The following is a 20,000-nucleotide window of genomic DNA, read 5'->3' as shown; positions in this document are numbered from 1 at the left end:
AAAGGGACGGCTCACATGTGTAAAGTAAGTCTGGAGAAGTGGACATGTCATAAAGTCTGGTCTGGAAGAGAACGGCAGAGCTGAGCTGTAAACTGTTCAGAGTGTCCTAAACAGGTCTGAAACAGTCTTCAATTTAACTTGTAGAACCCTGGACTGATAGATAGATAGATAGATAGATAGATAGATAGATAGATAGATAGATAGATAGATAGATAGATAGATAGATAGATAGATAGATAGATAGATAGATAGATTGATAGATAGATAGATAGATAGATAGATAGATAGATAGATAGATAGATAGATAGATAGATAGATAGATAGATAGATAGATAGATGTTTATGTTTATGTTTACGCATTTGGCAGACGCTTTTTTCCAAAGCGACTTACAGGGGAAAACCAATTAAATCACTCAATCAATCAAATTTTATTTATATAGCGCCAGATCACAAAAAGTTATCTCTTGACATTTTATATATAGAGTTGGTCAAAACCAGACTCTACGTCAACATAGATAGTATATCTATTTGATAGAGAGTCAGATAGATAGATAGATAGATAGATAGATAGATAGATAGATAGATAGATAGATAGATAGATAGATAGATAGATAGATAGATAAACAGCATACATACATATATCAGCCAAAAAGGAGTGGGGAAGAAGTAGAACGTGATGAGGATAAGATGGTGAAGGTGTTTTAAAGTGGAACTAGGCTAATTTGTACCTTAATTAAACTGTTTCAAAGCTATAGTGATGGTTCAGTGTCTGTTGGGGGGTAAATGGAAGCCCTCCGCTGTCCCACTAGTATCTCCAGGGCTGAATATTCCACTTGCAGCTTCTCAATGCCGACCCGGTGGCCTACATCTCATCTCGGTGGTCCAAAGTCTCATCTCTTGCGGAGAAACGTCACAGTTCACAGCACGACCACACAAACACACCTCCAGACCAGGGGTTACCTGTCCACCCCCCCCACCCCACCCCAGTCATCCAGATGGATGGGTCACACTGACATGCCGGTTGTGGGTGCAGTGGCCGGTGGTCTGAGGCTCCGTCTGCAGCTGCTAGCACCGAGGCTGCTAACATTAGCCACAGAGCTGCTAACAATAGTCACAGAGTGCTAACATTAGCCACAGAGCTGCTAACAGTAGCCACAGAGCTGCTAACATTAGCCACAGAGCTGCTAACAGTAGCCACAGAGGTGCTAACATTAGCCACAGAGCTGCTAACATTAGCCACAGAGCTGCTAACAGTAGCCACAGAGGTGCTAACAGTAGCCACAGAGGTGCTAACAGTAGCCACAGAGCTGTTAACAGTAGCCTCAGAGCTGCTAACATTAGCCACAGAGTGCTAACATTAGCCACAGAGCTGAAGAGCGGCTCTGGTCCCACGACCTCCTCTTTCTTCTTCTCTTCTTTTTCTTCTCTTCCCTCTTCTTCTTCTCTTCTTCTCCTCCTTCTTCTTCCTCATCTTCTCTTCTTTTCTTCTCTTCTTTTTCTTCTCCATCTTCTCGTCTTCTCCTTTGTCTCTTTTTTCTTCTTTTTCTTCTTCCTCTTCTTCTTCTCCTTCTTTGTCTCCTTCTTTTTCTTATTCTTCTTCTCCCTTCATTCCTGACTGATGGTATTTATTGACAGTAAAACTGATAACCCTCTGTTTCTGTTCATGCTTTTCGTCTTCTGTCTGTTCTTCTAAACACTCGTCCTTTCCTTTCATCTCTGATTTCTGGTCTTTTGGTGGGTCCACAGACGTGGTCGTTGAAGGGCTTCGTCCTCTGTAATCAGAGACTCTCAGCGTTTGTGTTTGTGCGTCACGGTGCAGAGTCATGAGCTGCTTCAGCTCTGAGGGTCTGAAGAGGCTTCCACGAGGACCTGAATCAATCAGGACCAGGATTAACATGCAGATGGGCCCCAGTGTGTTTATGGGACTCAATCAGAGCTGCAGCTTTTCAGACCCACCACTGACAGAAACATGATCAGACAGGAACCACATCAGCTGTTTACAATGAACCCATTAAACAGGTGGCTATGAACATGAAGAATACAAAGAAGTTTAGTCCAAACCACAAAAACAAATATGAATAAATATGAAAAAATATACGCTGTGATCCAAACCAGACCAAAGCATGTCTGGAAGTGACGCTTAACCAAGAACCAGCCAGAATCATTCAAAACTGCTGCTACTACCACTAGTACTGCTACTACTACTACTACTACTACTACTACTACCACTAGTACTGCTACCACTAGTACTACTACCACTACTACTACTACCACTAGTACTGCTACTACTACTACTGCCACTACTACTACTACTAATACTACCACTACTACTGCCACTGCTACTACTACTAATACTACTACCACTACTACTACTACCACTAGTACTGCTACCACTAGTACTACTACCACTACTACTACTACCACTAGTACTGCTACTACTACTACTGCCACTACTACTACTACTAATACTACCACTACTACTGCCACTGCTACTACTACTAATACTACTACCACTACTACTACTAATACTACCACTACTACTACTACTACTACTACCACTACTAATACTACCACTATTACTACTACTACTACTACCACTATTACTACTACCACTATTACTACTACCACTACTACTACTACCACTACTAATACTACCACTACTACTACTACTACTACTACTACTACTACTACTACTACTACTACCACTACTACTATTACTACTACTACTACCACTATTACTACTACTACTACTACCACTACTAATACTACCTCTACTACTACTACTACTACTACTACCACTACTACTACTACCCCTATTACTACTACTACTACTACCACTACTACTACTACCACTATTACTACTACTACTACGACCACTACTAATACTACCACTACTACTACTACTACTACTACTACTGCCACTACTACTACTACTACTACTACTACTACCACTACTACTACTACCACTATTACTACTACTACTACTACCACTACTACTACTACTACTACTACAACTACAACTACTACTACGACCACTATTACTACTACTACTACTACTACTACTACTACTACTAACACTACTACTACTATTACTACTACCACTAATACTATTACTACCACTACTACTGCTTTAGACTAAACTGGACTTACTCTGTTTTTTACTATTGTTTGTTCTTTATTCTGTTCTATTGTGTGTCATTCTGCTGCTGCAGTCTGTCTGTCTGTTCATCCATCTCTGTCCATCCATTCATCTGTCCCTCCGTCTGTCTGTCCGTCCGTCTGTCCGTCCGTCCATCCTATATTTTAGGCACAGAATATTTTTGTCGTGTGTGATTTTAGTTTTGTTTTTTACCTTGTAGATTCTCAGGAGTTGTTTTTGCACTTTTTTAAACATAATTTATATGTATATTTCTGTATTTAATCGGGTAAAAATCTTCATTGATGTTAAAAATCTGTATTTCCAAGTGTAACATCATAAACAAAGACCCAAGAAACAACTTCCACATACTCCAAATAAATTCAATACCATATCTACTTGTATACAATGAAATAAAACATGAACAAAGTACTAAATTGTGAATGATTATGGAAGTAGTCTCAGTATTATTTAACAGGTCTTTTAAAACAGACTTTACTGAACTGACATTTGTTTCCTTTCTTTCCTGCTCGGTCGTGGTTCATGTGGTTTCCTCCTTTTTCCTCAGATGCCGATCATAAGTTTAAGTGTGAACAGGCCGGTGCTGCTGTCAGTCCACCAGGAGGCGCTGCAGCCGAACCCTCCACCTCACAGCCTCCCAAAGCTGAAGACACACCAGAGAAGAAGAAGCCTGACACGCCCACAGACTCTAAGGTATGGGCTGATCCGGTTCCTGAAGCCGTCACCTGGGGGCGGAGACCAGGTCCAGGTCCAGGTGAAAGGGGGCGGGACATTTACACTAAAACTGGAGCAGCAGAAGCCTTTTTTTTTCTGGAAAACAGGGTTGATTTTGCGTTTATTTGTGTGTTTTCATGTAATGTTGTGTTAACCCTCTGTATCCCGCCCATAGAGGTACGTCCTAATCACTGAAAGCACGTAATATGCACAGTTTTTGTAGTAATAGCAACATTTTTTCATAGTTTGTTTGTATTTCATCAACTTGAGCCATAAACAAAAATACCAAATACTCAAAAACTGTCATATTTTTAACCCTTTAAATGCCACGTTTGTAATATAAACAAACCATATTTTTTTGATCCAAAAAATACAAAAAGTACTTGCTTTTTTTTTTTTTATTTCTGCAGTCTGGCATATGATAATGATTAACAATTTACAGGGTGGGGAAGCAAAATTTACAATATTTTGAGGCAGGGATTGAAAGACAGTGTATGACCAATTAGTTTATTGAAAGTCATGAGAATTTATTTGCCACAAGAAAATTGACATAATAGAAAATGTTTTTATTCTATGTGTCCTCCTTCTTTCTCAATAACTACCTTCACACGCTTCCTGAAACTTGCGCAAGTGTTCCTCAAATATTCGGGTGACAACTTCTCCATTCTTCTTTAATAGTATCTTCCAGACTTTCTCGTAATAGTTTTGCTCATAGTCATTCTCTTCTTTCCATTATAAACAGTCTTTATGGACACTCCAACTATTTTTGAAATCTCCTTTGGTGTGACGAGTGCATTCAGCAAATCACACACTCTTTGACGTTTGCCTTTCCTGATTACTCATATGGGCAAAAGTTTCTGAAAAGGTATGGATAATAGTGTAGGTATGATTATGACATCAATATATGTTTGGTTTCAAAACAATTGACGTAGTGCCTGCTGAGAAAAAACAACTAAATCTTCATTGTAAATTTTGCTTCCCCACCCTGTAAAGTCTGAAACATTAAATCAATTGACAGAAAGTTCCAGTTCTTGGAGACTGGAGCCTTTATTGGTCCTTCAGTGACTGTTTAGAGTTCTGTTCATAAAGTCACCAGTGTGGAATAACTGGGGTCCTCCTTAGACGTACGGGCCCGACGCACGATATGTATGCGTAAATAATTCAGTTCAGTGGTGGTGTGTGTGTGTGTGGTGTGTGTGTGTGTGTGTGTGTGTGTTGTGTGTGTGTGCGTTGGGGGGGGGGGGGGGGGGGGGGCATGCAGACAGCTGAGGGTGGTCCACCTATAGTCAGATGAGGGTGAGGAGGTCTGTCCAGGACAGGTGAGGGTAAGGGCGGAGGTCACAGATATCCTCTAATACTTCTTCATTCTACCCATAATCCAGAAATAATCTTCAGGATTATCTCTGGACCTGCTTGCGGTGGTCCTGCCTCTCCCTGCCCTCATCTGATCACCACTCACTTATCCTCAACTGCCTCCATGTGTCTTCCCCTACTCCCCCCTTCCCCCCAGTCTCTATCTCTATCGCTCTCTCTTTTTCTCCTTCTTTACTCTCTCTCTTTACCCCAACTGGTCCAGGCAGACCGGCCATCCTCCAGGAGTCTGGGTCTGCTCCAGGTTTCTGCTGTTAAAGGGAAGTTTTTCCTTCCACTGTCACCAGTCACCAGTGTTTGCTCTGGAGGATTCTGTTGGGTTTCTGTAAATTGGCTCAGAGTCTGGTTTGGACCAATCTATATATAAAGTGTCATGAGATAACTTTTTTTGTGATCTGGCATTATATAAAAAAAATTTGATTGATTGAGTGATTTAATTGGTTTTCCCCTGTAAGTCTCTTTGGAAAAAGCGTCTGCCAAATGCATGAACATAAACATAAACATAATGCTGTCAGATCAGATGACTGGAAACAGTGGGAGCAGAAGCGTTGTTCTGGGTTAATAGTGAACGCACCTGTTTAGCGCACCCTTCAACGCAAATGGTGAGCGAACGATGGGCTTTAGCAACGCAACGAGCGTAGAAAAGGATTTTGCATTCGTTAAGCCTCTGCGTTCGCCGACCCATCGTTCGCTCACATCTGCGTTCAAAGGCGCGCAGACGGCGCGTTCACTGTTTAACCCAGAACGAAGCCCTGGTTCTGTGAGCTGGGATCTGCTGGTGAACATGTCTCTTCTCTTCCAGGTGGCATCAGGAGCTGCAGGGTCAGGTGGTGGTGGCGACGGTGAGGGAGGTGGTGGTGAGGGCATTGGCAAGGGTGTGGTGACGGCGGTGACGGTGGTGGGTGCGGTGGTGAAGGAGGTGAAGGCGGCAAGGATGAAGAAGATGAAGAAAGCAGCGGAGAGGAAGGCAGCGACTCTGATGAGATTGATGATGAAACCAGTGAGGATGAGGAGGAGAAGAAGGAGGAGGAAGGGGAGGGGAAAGGGGGGGAGGAGGAGGAGGAAGAGGAGGAGGAAGAGGAGGAGGAGAACGAGCCTCTGTCTCTGGAATGGCCCGGGACACCAGACGGAAACAGGCCTCGTACCTGTTCATGCTGCCCATCGTGTTCCCACTGTGGCTCACACTGCCGGACGTCAGGAACGTGGTGAGTGGAACCGACAGAAGACAGGAAATGAAACATGAGCGGAGGGTTCCATCACTGAAGCAGACAGAAGAACCGCTGGGTTCTATGTAGTATGGATGTTCCAAACTCTGACCAGCAGGGGGCGGTCTGGAACCAGAACCAGAACACCTTTAGAACTTAATACTGTGTGGTCTGTTTGATCGGGTTGACAGATCTTGTCTTTATTCGTGGTTTTACTAGTTTTCCGCATATCTTCTATTTGAGTCTACACAAACACTGTGTCAGCTGATAGTTGACATTATATCAGTATATTTATCAAACGCACCTGAGTAGAAGAAACACTGACATGAACATCAAACTCCATGTCTTTCCATTTCCAGCTGAGTCCAGTGGTTCTATTTATCACTTCTTTTCTTTGACTGATCAGTTGTTTCTTTCTGGTTCTCCTCCTCAACTAGGCCTTGACCTACAGAGTGACTCACTACTCCCTCTAGTGGTCACATGTTCCACCAGCCTGTCGTTGGACATAAATTCACCTCAAATCAAATCATCTGCATCTTGGCAGAACTTACTGATCTTATTTAAATACTAATGAGATTTTAAGTATTTTTTAATATTTACATGTAGAAATACTGCATATAGACCCTTTTAAAGCAGAAAGGTCCTCAGACTGTTGTTTAATAATATATTTTGTTATTCCCTTGGACTAAATATGACACAAACACAGTTACTCAGCTTTACAAAAATCCATAATCAGTTTATTCAGATGATTGAACTACAAAACCAGTAGTGTTTCCTCTGCAGGTGTTACATGTCAGACGTCCAGCGTCTCTGATATGTGATCTGTGTTCTTCAGGTGTCCAGGAGGTATTTCGTCATCACCTTTATCGGTTCCATCCTGTGGATCGGTGTGTTCTCCTACCTGATGGTGTGGTGGGCTCATCAGGTCGGTCACACATCAGACACATCAGCTTTAATGTCCATTAAACACAGAGGACAGTGGTGTCCACAGTGGGACTCCATTTAATGTAAGAAGTGTTGGTTCTGCTGTCGTCCTCTGAAGGCTGTGGTTTGTTTGTGGTTCTGGCTGAGGAGGAATGTTCTAGATGGTTCAAATCAACACTTATCCTCTGTTTTCAGTGTTGTTCATACAAATCCACTCTTCTTCTACCATCATTCAGTCACATGTTCAGCTGGTGCTGCCTTCATGTGTTATGGGAATTATCCCCTTCATGTCCTGTTTTTCACTGAAGAACTGGGAAAAAAATCTTGATCTGTGAGCTGCAGAGATGGAAATAACCTTTGACCTTTTCAACAGGGCAGAGCATGACGGATTAATCATGAATGATAAACAATGCTTTTATTAATGTTCTGCTGCTGTTAGCTGATGATTCTACACATTTGTAGCATACACAATTTACAAAAAAACATAAAATTATAATGAATTACCTATCCAAAGTTTTACCCAAGTAGCAGGTCACCATAAGTGTCTGGCATTTTTCATTTGAATGAATGAATTTATTTGAACAAACGTGGTCTAAAATTGAGCAACAACCCCCCCTCCCCCCCAAATAAATAAATAAATAAATAGATATAGATATAGATAGATAGATAGATAGGATAGATAGATAGATAGATATACACACACACACACACACATATATATATATATATATATATATACATATATATATATATATCTATATATATATATATATATATATATATATATATGTATATATACTACATAAATATCCATATGAATCAAACATATATACTACATCCATACAAATACATTATATATATATATATATATAATATATATATATATATATATATATATATATATATATATATATATATATGCATGCACACTACATAAATATCTCATGTTTCACCATGACAACAAAAGCACTTGAACACAACACAGTGGTAAATTCAAATTTACTGGTGGAAAGGCTCATCTTCCTGAAAGCCCCTGAATGCATCATCAGATACAGAACAGAGTTTTAAAAATCATGCAAAAATGAACAACTTTTGAATTCTGACCTAAAACAAATGACTTTTTATAACACAAAGTGTAAAGTGTGCGTCCTGAGCTGACGGTGGTGTCCTGTGTCCAGGTGGGTGAGACCATGGGCATCTCAGAGGAGATCATGGGTCTGACCATCCTGGCCGCCGGGACCTCCATCCCAGACCTCATCACCAGTGTCATCGTGGCCCGTAAAGGTCTGGGAGACATGGCGGTGTCCAGTTCAGTGGGCAGTAACATCTTCGACATCACTGTGGGGGTGAGTGACGACCAGTCCGTCCCAGTCCATGGCTTTGGGTTTGGACTGGTTTAGTTAAAAATCAGGTTGAATCAGAATCTGAAAAATGTTTAATGAAGAGGTTCACGCTGACATTTTATACGTTAATATTATTATAGACTAAATTTATTATTCTATTCTATTTTATTCTTTTTTATTTTATTCTATTCTATTTTATTTTTGTTCTATTCTATTCTATTCAATATTTCCTGGTTTCTCCTGACCCTTTCCTGTTCCGTGTGTTCTCCTTTCAGGTTGCCGGTTCCGTGGCTCATGTACACTCTGCTCCATAACGGTGAGCCGGTCACCGTCAGCTCCAACGGCCTGTTCTGTGCCATCGTGCTGCTCTTCCTCATGCTCCTCTTCGTCATCATCTCCATCGCCGTGTGTCGGTGAAGATGAGCCGTAAACTGGGCCTCACCATGTTCGTACTGTTACTTCGTGTTCCTGGTCCTCAGCGTCCTGTTGGAGGACCCGCGTCCTCGTCTGTCCCGTGTCCATCTGACCGTGGTCATGTGATCCAAACTGGACGTAGGAGGTGGAACCGGTCCACACCTGAGCCGTGTCCAAAACCCCGTCAGCAGACCTTCAGACCCACGGGTTAGTTTTAGAACCAGAAGAACTCTACGTAAACGGGTCTGAGAACCTCGGACCCAAAACAAAGACTGAAGAAAAGAAAAAAACGAACATGAAGTAGAGTTTAGAGGCAGATCTACCGGGTTCATTTCTACACTGAGTCCGTTTACGTCCACACTAATAATCTGATCAGTTATCAGATGATATTGATCATGTAAACCAGGGCTCTCAGACTCATTTTCCTTCAGGTTCCACATTCAGCCCAATTTGATCTGCAGTGGGCCGGACCAGTGAAATAATAACAGAATAACTGATAAATAATGACAACTGCAGTTTTTTGTCTTTGTTTTAGGGCACAGGTGTCAACATGCGGCCCGGGGGCCAAATTCAGGCCTCCCAAAGGGTCCAGTCCGGCCCCTGGGATGAATTTGAGAAATGCAAAAATTACACTGAAGACATGAACAATCCTTTTAGTTCAGGTTCTACATTCAGAACAATTCAATCTCATAATAACTTATAAATACTCACAACTCCAGTTTTTTGTCTTCGTAAATTTGAATGTTTTTCATGTATTTACACTAAAACAAAGTATAATTTCGCAAAAACTCTGAATAACCTGAACAAATATGAACAACCTGAAATGTCTTCAGAGAAGTGCGATTTCAATAATATTCCACCTGTTACTAAATGTTTTTGTGTGTTTTGTAGATCCACTGTGATCTGTAAGTTATAATGAACATGTGGAAATGATAAACTAAAGCATAATAGTGTTAAAATTACATCATTTTTTTCAGTTTGTTCATGTTATTCACATTGTTTGAGAGGATAGTTTGTAGATGTAAACATTTTCATAATGTAATTCTACTTTTTCACTGTAAACATAGAGAAAAGTTTGGAGTTGACATCATTTCTATATTATTCTGTTATTATTTTACTGGTTCGGCCCACTGCAGATCAAATTTAGCTGAATGTGGCCCCTGAACTAAAATGAGTTTGACACCCCCTGTTTCAGGGTAAAGAAAAAAAAGACATTAAATTATGAAAATACTTTTATAAACTATCCAACAAAAAGATGTGAATAACCTGAAAAAACTGAAATTTCTCAAGAAAAATAAGTGCAAATTTAACAGTATTCTGCCTCCACTTTTCATTTGTCCATGTGCATTATGGACCGGATCTACAAAGACACTAAACACTGAGGAACAGGCAGAAAAGAGTTCAAATATTGCAGAATTTTCTTTAAACATTTCAGGTTGTTCATATTTGTTCAGGTTATTCATGTTTTATTCTTACAGCATAGTTTGTAAATGTAAATATTTTCCTAATTTAATGTTATTTTTTGCACTAAAGCAACGAAAAAAATTTGAAGTTGTTAATTCAAGATTTTTTGCTAAATTTACTTGTTTATTTTTTTGCTTAATTCAACATTTTTTCCTTAATTCAAACAATTTTTTTTTTTTTGCTTAATTTAATTCAAGACAGTAGAATTTTTGCAATTTGCAAATTCATCCCACGGGCCAGATTGGAACCTTTGGGGGGATGCATTTGGCCTCCAGGACGCATGTTTGAGACCCCTATGCCCCACTGGGGGCAGTGTTGAAATTTGAACAGAATAATTTCCATAAATAGCGGAACTTTTCAAAGAGTGATTGTGTGAATTAGTGAAAAACTACCGACAAATTTACAACAACTACCTTTATCAATATCCAATATTAGTAAAAGTCTTTTAGAATGAGATACGAGGAAATATTATGTTGTTAAACTCACAAAACATAATTTCACATTATACTTGAATACTTTGACCTCTGACATTGACACAAACAAATAAACATATGACGTTTGTTGAATGAAACTTGGTGCAAAACAACAGATTAGAGCTGTAAATCCCATATCATCTGCATAGAAGAGTTTAAAACCACGTACAATGCAAAAAGAGGTCTCGCAAAATAGTCTCTTGTAATTCTTTTTAATGGAATATTTCCTCTATTTGTCAGTTTTAACTTGTTAGAGATTGAGAAATGCATATTTACGTCATAATATACTGTGCACACTGGAAAAAATGCCCCTCTAAAACAAGTTAAAAAGTTAAAACAAGATATTTTTGCTTGAATTAAGCAAAAAAAATGGAACAGATGAAAATTATCTAGGTATGATCTCTTGAAATAGCATTTTCCAGACCTATTGTCTAAAAATCAGTTCTTCTATCTCACTGAAAACTTACTCTTTAGGTGATTCTGTCTTATTTTAAGTGTGATGAGATATTTGGACTAGAAATGAAAAAAAATACACTTGGTAAGATTTAGATTTTTTCCAGTGCATTCTTTAAAATTGTGCTAAACAACAAACCTATTATTAGTGCAGTTTATCTGTTCAAAACATTCATACATTCACGTAATGACGCAGAAGAGAAGAGACATTCATCAGCATAGAATTAGAGCATATGAAATTAATATTTTTTGCCTTTAGTTAATGAAATAAATAAATATTCAAGTCGTGTCATGTATATCATGTCCTAAAATATTGGATCATGGTAAAAAAAAAAAAAATAAAGAAAAAATCTGAGTAATTTGCTGTATTTGAGAAATAGGAGGAAATAAATGACATCTGGTGTGTAGTCCAAGCACTTGAACGTATGAGCAGAATATAGAAATCCTAGAATTATTGGAGTTATTGAAAATCAAAATGACACTTTAAGATCTGAGTTGTTGTTTTTTTGTTTGTTTTTATAATTTTCTGCTTTGTACACAGATGTAAACAAAGACCACACGTGAAAATGTACATGTAACTTCAGTCTTTTCTAGAATTTCTCCATTTTCAGATTCAATAGTTTTTTCAAGAGCTGGATTTTTCAACATTTGTGAACGTTTAGAAACTCAGTCTGAGCTGATACACGACTATGGGTTTAATGTTGCCGTGCAGGACGATACCTCCGCGGTGGACTGTTCCTTTAACCGGAGTAGTATTAGAGCTGATGTGGGTCCAGTCGTGGGTTCTAACACTGGTTCTGTTCCACCTTCACTGTGCAGCCCTTGGTTCTACTGATGCAACCTGTGTTTTCTGTGTTGACTGTGTTCTGAACTGTGTCCAAATCAGTGTTCTGCTGTTGAAAGTGACTTCTGTGGAAATGTGGACTAACTATGGGCGGAAGGATATGGCGTCTGTGTCGTGTACATGTTCTTGTCCAGATCTGTTGTTGGACTGAACGAGGATGCAAAAAAAGAAAACTGTTAAGATTTCCAATTTAAAATCCTGCGGCAATAAATTATTTTTCTAACAGTGAAACAGTGGTTTGTGCATCATTACAGGACATTTCATCAGATGATATGTATATATATGTGTGGTGTGTGTTGTGTGTGTATAACATACAATATATATATATATATATCTATATATATAATATATTATGTATTATATATGACCAGTTTATATCCATTTTACATCATATTTACTATATTAAAATAGATGAAAGAGGGAAAAAAATGGTCATAGTATAGCATGATGAAAAACCTACCATTTCTGACCATTTCTTTTTTCATTTTTCATCATCCCAATACTATGACTTTTTTTTTTTTTGCATCATACTATAACTATGATAATTTTTTTTCATTTTTCATCATACTATACTATGAACATCATTTTTCCTTTCTTTCATCATACTATTACTATGACTTTTTTTTTTCATTTTTCATGATACTATACTATGACCATTTTTAAAAAAAATTTACTCATACTAGGATGACACTATGACGAACTATGACCATTTTTTCCTTTTTTTCATCATCCTTTCATTTTCATCACTACTATACTGACCTTTTTTTTTCTTTTTTCATCACTACTATATTATGACATTTTTTTTTCTTTTTTCATCATACTATATTATGACCATATTTTTTTTCTTTTTGTTCATCATTACTATATTATGACCATATTTTTTTTTCTTTTTTCATCATCCTATATTAGACCATATTTTTTTCTTTTTTCATCATACTATATTATGACCATTTTTTATTTTTCTTTTTCATCATACTATATTATGACCATATTTTTTTTCTTTTTCATCATACTATACTATGATGCTATACTACATGGTCTGGACTCACATGAATAAACAGAACCAACCAGTGTGGTGTTTAGTGTCAGTGGTTTATTTACAGTTGAACCGTCCTGAAGACCTGGTCGCTGTACACAACCTTCACATCTGAAAGGACCAAACTGTTAGAAAATGTGATATCCACAAATGTACATGGCCCCGATTCTTAAAGCATCTGTTTATACATCTCTGAACACTCTGAAAATCCACAGATGAGTGACAGAAGCAGAAATCTGAGTGATTTGAAATCCAGTTAAATCTTTTTAACGTGGTCGACATTCATGGGACCTCAGAGTTTAGATTCCAGGTCCTCCTTCAACCATTGAACAGTCGCAATAACACTGATATTTAAAAAAACAAAACGATATAAACAAAACAGAGGACACAATACAGGCTCATTATGTCTGAAATGTCCCACAACATGAGCAGACGTGGCTCATCCACACAAACATTAAAGCTACACATTTACAAAACCCGTTCTAAAGTCTGCGGTTCTTCTGTCCGTCACAAGCCTCAAAGTGCATCTTCGGTCAAACTGTCCAACGTCCAACAGGTGGAGTTTACACTGCAGACGTCGTGTTCATCGGTCAGTTTCAACACTGACGTTCCAAATATCTCTCCTCCCCAATGCGATCGATGATGTTTGACACAATCTGAATCGTCCTTTGGTAAAAATTCTGAGATAAAACTAACAAAACTAAAGACTTTCTTGCATCTACAGAAACATGGCGGCGGTTGTCAGGTTTTGGGTTCTTAAAGACACCGATAGAACGAGGAGATGCTGAGATGATAAAATGTGCAACATGAGAATAAACACACAATGGAAAAATCTAAATGTACCAAGTGTATTTTTCTCATTTCTAGTCCAAATATCCCGTCCCACTTAAAATAAGACAGAATCACCTAAAGAGGAACTTTTCAGTGAGATATAAGAAGTGATTTTTAGACAATAGATCTGGAAAATCTGATTTCAAGAAATCTTACAAAGATAATTTTCACTTGTTCCATTGGCAGATTTGTTTTTTGCTTGAATTAAGCAAAAAAAAAAAAAAAAAATTAAGCAAAAAACCAAAAATCTATTGAATTAAGAAAAAAAAAAAGCTGAATTAAGCAAAAAAATATCTTGAATTAAGCAAAAAAAATCTTGAATTTAGTAAAATAAAATGAATTAAGCAAAAAATATCTTGAATTAAGAAAAAAAAAACAAAAACAAAAAAAACCTTGAACTAAGCACAAAAAAAATCTGCCAATGGAATAAGCAAAAATGATCTTGGTAAGACTTCTTGAAATCAGATTTTCCAGATCTACTGTCTAAAATCAGTTCTTCTATCTCACTGAAAACTTACTCTTTAGGTGATTATGTCTTATTTTAAGTGTGATGACATATTTGGACTAGAAATGAGGAAAATACACTTGGTAAGATTTCGATTTTTTCCAGTGCAAGATACGAGTCTGGAAAGAAAAACTGGAAAAAATGAGAACTTGAAACTTGAGAAACTTGGATCAAATTTCATAAAATCTCGGATACATTTCTATCGTTATTTAACCACAAGTATCAGTGGATGGACCAAAACCAGTCAGATATTGTAGAAGAAGGACCATTCTGACTCCACCTACTGTTTCAATACTCCTGATGTCAAACTGTTCCCAGGTTTAATGACTGGACTTTTATGCTGAAACACTGACATTTTTACTGTGTGATAACAAAGTCTACTCTCAAAGTCAAAGTTTACGCTCATATTTACTTAAAAATCTGCATCAATACATGGAGTTTTTTACGTAACAGTCCCTGGAAAAGCGCTCAAACATTAACCCATAAAGACACCCAAACATCTGCTGATCTAAACTGTTTAAAAACCTTTTAATCCATTAATCCTATCAATACAAGTAAATAATTGGTGTAAAATACAGTTTATCTTTTCATGGTCTTCAGATATGACCCATTGGATGTTCATAGGCGCCATAGTTACCATGGAAATCCACTGTCATCTTCTACAACATTGATTCCCCAGTAAAACCCATGGAGTTGGATCAATAACAGTGGATGGACACACTGGGTTTATGTTCAGTTAATGAGAGATTTTTACAATGAAAGTCACTTTTTCTTCAGTTTTCTCTGCTTTGATAAAATAACCTTTGAATTTACTCTGAGTTTCATGAACATCTAAATTAAATATAGGAAATTAAATATGAAAAAATGTTAAATATAGAGTTTAATACTATAATAAACGGTGATAAATCAAGTTTCATAGAGAAAAAAACTTATTTGGGTGTACCCAAATGTCGAACTGGGTCTTTATGGGTGAATGCAGCGTAAACCGTTCTTCTGAATCTAAAAGTCTGAGTTTTTCTACGCCCACAATGTTAAAGCACAACGATAAACACTGTGGAAATGATTCGACTGTAACTGAAACGACAACAACCAAAGGAAAGGAACGCACAGAGAACAGACCCGACAATAAATAAAGCTGTGGTTTGTATAAATAGTTCATATATTGCTAAAACTCCTTCTTCATGTGGTGTTTGTTGGGTAAAAGTCTGGGCTGTGGGGTTTTCACAGCCTCGGGAGCGTCCGCTAGTCTGTTAATGGGTCAGCCACGTGGCCCCCGCCTCCTCGCCGGTGCCACGTCCAGTTTCCTGAGCTCGTCTTAAAGTGAGACTTTGGTGCGGAGGGGCGGGGCCTTACAGGTAAGGCTCTCCCGAACGTCCCTGCGAACACTCCATGACCCCCGTATGGGAGGACGGTCACAGTTGTGGGTCAGTTTGACCAGGTGGGCGTCAGACGGTCGTACGCCAGCTTGTACTCCCGATCGAAGGCATCTGATGGAGACGAGGGAAGACGGTGAGTCGGAACAAAAACAGAACATTAAAACACTACCGTAGTGGACGGGACCGGACGGACACTGGATAAGTAGAAAACCACCAACTCACCGATGTCGAATGTTGTCTTTCCCAGAGCCACCAGCGCCAGGAACAGGATGTCTCTGTACAAACTCCTGGAAACAAACAGAAAACACAAACATAAAAACACAGAAAACACAGACAGTGAAAACACAGACATGAAAAACACAGAAAACACAAACATAAAACACAGAAAACACAGACACAGAAAACACGACATATGAAACACACACATGTGAAACAGAGGAAAATGAGAAACAACAACAAAGAAACGAAATACAAAGAATGGTTCCAACCACAGTTACATCACAAAATATATCCACTGGACTAGGGTTAGACATAGGTTAGGGCTAGGGCTAGGCTAAAGCTAGGTTAGGGTTTAGGGCTAGGGCTAAAGCTAGGGTGGGCTGTTGACCTCCTGACCTTTGCCTCTTGACCCCCAGCTTGTGCGCCTGCAGCTGCAGTAGCTGAGCCATGGGTCAGGTTCAGGTCGTTCCTCTGGATGCTCCTCACCACGCCCTGCAGAAGCTCTCGCTGAACGGCTTCTCCTCCTCCGGCACCGGACGCGACGTCGGGTAGCCCACATCTACGACAAAACAGAGGACACGGCGTCCACGTTAGTCCACACAGAGGACGGAGACATGGACCTGAGCGGACGGACCAGTCCAGTCACAAACAGGGTTAAGACGAGAATCAGAAAGAAGATGAAGTAAAGTGTCACACATGTCCATCAGGTTACAGATACGAAAGGACCTGGAGCACCGACGAGTTCAGAGCTTTTATCAGACTGTTCACTGGACAGAACCAGCCAGAATCAGTTCTAAAACACACACTGAACAATCTACAGAAAAGACATAAAACTGAAGGAGCTGGTCTGGTAAATACAATTAAAGACATGTAAATGAATGAACAAAGGATAAATGTGGATGTAGATGTTTTTCAAACTGAGTCAGATTCTGCTTTGAGATGATTTTAAAGAACATTGTTATACTTTTAGTACCTTTTAATTCATTGTTGGTGTTTTATGTTTTTAGTTTAGGGTTTATGTATGGTTTTCGAACTGACTTTTACTGTGTTTATGGACATTTTTAGTGAATGTATGGATGAAATCTGTGTTTAGTTTCATTTTGAAGAAAACAACATGATGATACCATAATACAGATGTGAGGAAACAATCAGCTTTACCTTTTATTCAGTGACTGATCCAGTCTGTGCACACTGGTGGTTTTGGTCCTAAGTTTGTTCGGTGTTAGACTGCCCCCTACTGGTCACAGTTTGGAATATCCATACTACATAGAACAGGGGTGGGAAACCTGTGGCTCTGGGACCACATTTAGCTCTTGGGCTTTTTTCAAGGCTCCATGTAGCTCTGTCAGAAAACATATGGAAATGAATAACACTTTTGTTTTGTTTGTTTGTTTTAACACATTTTGTGTTATTGTTCTGATGTTCTACTGTTGTAAAATGTAGACTAAACTCTAAAATACAGTAAAAAGAAAATAGGACCCAGCTTCTGTAGTCCAACGGATATTTAAAGACATTAACTGACATTTGTTTGATCCCTCAAGGTCAAAGGTCATGGCGCCAAATGAAAGCCCATATGTGACTTCCTGTCTATTGCCAATAGTCATTATGACTAAGGCTAATGACGTTCATTTGTGTCTTCTGTTAATGTAATTACGTATACTTTCCTTTTTTCTTTTGTTCAGATGGTATAGTTTGAAGTCACAGTCGAAACTGTCAAACAGGTAACATCTAAAAACTATACCTTGTCTGAACAAAAGAAACAAGAAAATATAATAACAATCGTAATTATATCAATGTCTTCTACTGTTTCAAGTTATAGCACTTTAAAATGTGTCCCATTTTAAACCAATAGGGATTTGAAAATTTAAAAATCTGTATTTCTCAATTCTTTGAACAAACTTGGTAGACCTCGTAAATTCATCCTGCAGGTAGGTCGTGGACCTTTAGTGGGCACGTTTTCATTACAAGCTTCACACCCTGTCATAACACAAGTTTAATTTTGATGAAAAATGCACAAAACATCTGCAAATTTATAAAACTTGCATCAGGTTCCCTACATGAAATCAGTGTTTGGATACTTTAATGTTCTTCACAGACCTGTTTGACTGTAAAAGAAATAAAACCCTCCTTTTCATGATGTCATCTGTAAAGGCTCTGGATGTGTCAGTGCTCCACAGTCTGCCCTGTTTGGAGGGTGAAGTCCGATCCTCCATACAGAAAGAGCAGGCAGGGACTAAGGATAGAAAAGCACTGGACTGATCCTTTAAAACAAAAGGAGGGAAACGGTGGACGTGAGCAGATGCAACACACAGAAGGACTGTGTTCAGGACAAAAACATCCACTGAGTTTCACAGAACAACGGACACAACACCACGTCCGTCAAATTCAGCATCAAATTTGACCGGTTCACACAGAAACCGTTGACTGTGAAGTCGACAACGCTGTGAACTGACGACGAACAGGCAGAAGAGCCGCACACAGAGGTTTACGACACGACACAGACACACAGCGAGCAGAGGAGGACACTCACGCTCTAACAACAGAGTACAGTTTAGCCCTGAAACAGAGAATATACAGCCTGTTAGCCTGTGCAGAACACCAGCAACACACACAACACACACAGCAGCATCCCATAACTACCATCATCATCACCACCACTATCACCATCAACATCATCATTATCATCACCGTCATAACCACCATAACTATCATCCTCATCATCATCATCATCATCCATCATCATCATCAATACTCCAGCATTCTCAGCAGAATGATTTTACTAACACATCATTTCCTGTCATTAATAAACAGCGCCTCCCACATGTTTACATAATAATAATATAATAATAATAATAAGAATAATAATAGTAGATTCGATTATATAGTGCTTTTCTATAAACACATACTCAAAGCGCGTACAGTGGACCCATTATTCACATACAGGGTGGGGAAGCAAAATTTACAATGAACATTTAGTTGTTTTTTCTCAGCAGGCACTACGTCAATTGTTTTGAAACCAAACATATATTGATGTCATAATCATACCTAACACTATTATCCATACCTTTTCAGAAACTTTTGCCATATGAGTAATCAGGAAAGCAACGTCAAAGAGAGTGGTGATTGCTGAATGCACTCGTCACACCAAAGGAGATTTCAAAAATAGTTGAGTGTCCATAAAGACTGTTTATAATGGAAAGAAGAGAATGACTATGAGCAAAACTATACGAGAAAGTCTGGAAGATACTGTTAAAGAAGAATGGGAGAAGTTGTCACCCGAATATTTGAGGAACACTTGCGCAAGTTTCAGGAAGCGTGTGAAGGTAGTTATTGAGAAAGGAGGAGGACACATAGAATAAAAACATTTTCTATTATGTCAATTTTCTTGTGGCAAATAAATTCTCATGACTTTCATAAACTAATTGGCCATACACTGTCTTTCAATCCCTGCCTCAAAATATTGACATTTTGCTTCCCACCCTGTATATATTGTCATAACTGTGGTCCAGTTCAGATCCTCTCTCTGCTCAGTGTCACTACATCCAAAACATAACACACGACACAAGTCGAGTTCATCACTATCTGTTGTTAAAACATTATAAATCCAACTTCTAATTGTGGAAAATGAATCAGCAGTGTTAGGAGAGTGAAGTTAACAGAAAGTTACACAA

The 20,000-nt window shown here is 38.7% G+C and overlaps 2 long non-coding RNA genes and 1 pseudogene across 2 annotated transcripts in view; 2 read left to right on the top strand and 1 right to left on the bottom strand.

Annotated features, from left to right (window-relative positions):
- Positions 1-9,410, top strand: part of LOC115416763 (sodium/potassium/calcium exchanger 1-like) — a 40,158-nt pseudogene extending 30,748 nt beyond the window's left edge.
- Positions 9,411-9,435: 25 nt separating this feature from the next.
- Positions 9,436-20,000, bottom strand: part of LOC115416930 (uncharacterized) — a 26,231-nt gene continuing 15,666 nt past the window's right edge. The window contains exon 3 of the long non-coding RNA XR_003935063.1: positions 9,436-9,536. This is a non-coding gene — a long non-coding RNA (uncharacterized LOC115416930). The remainder of the gene's footprint in view (positions 9,537-20,000) is intronic.
- LOC115416927 (uncharacterized) overlaps positions 11,035-20,000 on the top strand; it is a 21,510-nt gene continuing 12,544 nt past the window's right edge. Inside the window, exons 1-2 of the long non-coding RNA XR_003935060.1 lie at positions 11,035-11,666; positions 19,596-19,600. This is a non-coding gene — a long non-coding RNA (uncharacterized LOC115416927). The remainder of the gene's footprint in view (positions 11,667-19,595; positions 19,601-20,000) is intronic.

The sequence above is a fragment of the Sphaeramia orbicularis genome, chromosome 3, assembly GCF_902148855.1.
Source record: "Sphaeramia orbicularis chromosome 3, fSphaOr1.1, whole genome shotgun sequence".
Classification (NCBI taxonomy): Eukaryota; Metazoa; Chordata; class Actinopteri; order Kurtiformes; family Apogonidae; genus Sphaeramia; species Sphaeramia orbicularis.
The sequence above is the reverse complement of the archived record's forward strand: the minus strand, read 5'-3'. Positions and strand labels throughout refer to the sequence as shown.